The 2,089-nt window shown below is 42.4% G+C and overlaps 1 non-coding gene across 1 annotated transcript; it reads right to left on the bottom strand.

The window, feature by feature from the left end:
• Nucleotides 1-633: 633 nt before the first annotated feature.
• Nucleotides 634-741, bottom strand: LOC112712862 (small nucleolar RNA R71). Its single transcript, XR_003157939.1, has one exon. It is a non-coding gene; the product is annotated as a small nucleolar RNA R71 (small nucleolar RNA).
• Nucleotides 742-2,089: the final 1,348 nt, after the last annotated feature.

Genomic DNA, 2,089 nt, shown 5'->3' on the forward strand with positions numbered 1-2,089 from the left:
CCTTCTATTTTTCTTTTCCTCTGACACCTCAAGGAATCTCTATACTGTGACATAGAGGATTCCACATTTTCTTGTTCTCTTCTCTTTCTTATGAGCAGGAGCAAGGACAAAAGTATTCTTGTTGAGGCTGATTCTGAACCTGAAAGGACCTTGAAGCGAAAGCTAAGAGAAGCTAAGGCACAATTCTCTGTAGAGGACCTAACAGAAATCTTCAAAGAAGAAGAACCCATGGCAGCCGAAAACAACAACAATGCCAACAATGCAAGGAAGGTGCTGGGTGACTTTATTGCACCTACTCCCGACTTCTATGGGAGAAGCATCTCTATCCCTGCCATTGGAGCAAACAACTTTGAGCTTAAGCCTTAATTAGTTTCTCTAATGCAACAGAATTGCAAGTTCCATGGACTTCCATTGGAAGATCCTCATCAGTTTTTAGCTGAGTTCTTGCAAATCTGTGACACTGTCAAGACTAATGGGGTTGACCCTGAGGTCTACAGACTTATGCTATTCCCTTTTGCTGTAAGAGACAGAGCTAGGACATGGTTGGACTCACAACCTAAAGAAAGCCTGAACTCTTGGGAAAAGCTAGTCAATGCCTTCTTGGCAAAGTTCTTTCCACCTCAAAAATTGAGTAAGCTTAGAGTGGAAGTCCAAACCTTCAGACAGAAGGAAGGAGAATCCCTCTATGAAGCTTGGGAAAGATACAAACAATTGATCAGAAAGTGTCCCTCTGATATGCTTTCTGAATGGAGCATCATAGGTATTTTCTATGATGGTCTCTCTGAACTGTCCAAGATGTCTTTGAATAGCTCTGCTGGAGGATCTCTTCATCTGAAGAAGACGCCTACAGAAGCTCAAGAGCTGATTGAAATGGTTGCAAATAACCAATTCATGTACACTTCTGAAAGGAATCCTGTGAACAATAGGACTAATCAAAAGAAAGGAGTTCTTGAGATTGACACTCTGAATGCCATATTGGCTCAGAACAAGATATTGACTCAGCAAGTCAATATGATTTCTCAAAGTCTGTCTGGAATGCAAAATGCACCAGGTAGTACTAAGGAAGCTTCATCTGAAGAAGAAGCTTATGATCTTGAGAACCCTTCAATGGAAGAGGTGAATTACATGGGAGAACCCTATGGAAACACCTATAATCCTTCATGGAGAAATCATCCAAATCTCTCATGGAAGGATCAACAGAGACCTCAACAAGGTTTCAACAACAATAATGGTGGAAGAAACAGGTTTAGCAATAGCAAGCCTTTTCCATCATCTTCTCAGCAACAGACAGAGAGTTCTAAGCAGAACACCTCTAACTTAGCAACCATGGTCTCTGATCTAATCAAAACCACTCAAAGTTTCATGACTGAAACAAGGTCCTCCATTAGAAATTTGGAGGGACAAGTGGGTCAGCTGAGCAAGAAAATTACTGAACTCCCTCCTAGTACTCTTCCAAGCAATACAGAAGAAAATCCAAAAGGAGAGTGCAAGGCCATCAACATGGCCGAATTTGGAGAGGAAGGAGAGGCAGTGAACGCCACTGAGGAAGGCCTCAATGGACGTTCATTGGCCTCCAATGAGTTCCCCAATGAGGAACCATGGGAATCTGAGGCTCAAAATGAGACCATAGAGATTCTATTGGACTTACTTCTGCCATTCATGAGCTCTGATGAGTATTCTTCCTCTGAAGAGGATGAGTATGTCACTGAAGAGCAAGTTGCTAAATACCTTGGAGCAATCATGAAGCTAAATGACAAGTTATTTGGAAATGAGAGTTGGGAGGATGAACCCCCTTTGCTCACCAAAGAACTGGATGACTTGTCTAGGCAGGAATTACCTCAAAAGAGACAGGATCCTGGGAAGTTTTCAATACCTTGTACCATAGGCACCATGACCTTCAAGAAGGCCTTGTGTGACCTAGGGTCAAGTGTAAACCTCATGCCTCTCTCTGTAATGGAGAAGCTAGGGATCTTTGAGGTGCAAGCTGCAAAAATCTCACTAGAGATGGCAGACAACTCAAGAAAACAAGCTTATGGACTTGTAGAGGATGTTCTGGTAAAAGTTGAAGACCATTACATCCCTGCTGATT

This window comes from Arachis hypogaea, chromosome 1 (genome assembly GCF_003086295.3).
Source record: "Arachis hypogaea cultivar Tifrunner chromosome 1, arahy.Tifrunner.gnm2.J5K5, whole genome shotgun sequence".
Classification (NCBI taxonomy): Eukaryota; Viridiplantae; Streptophyta; class Magnoliopsida; order Fabales; family Fabaceae; genus Arachis; species Arachis hypogaea.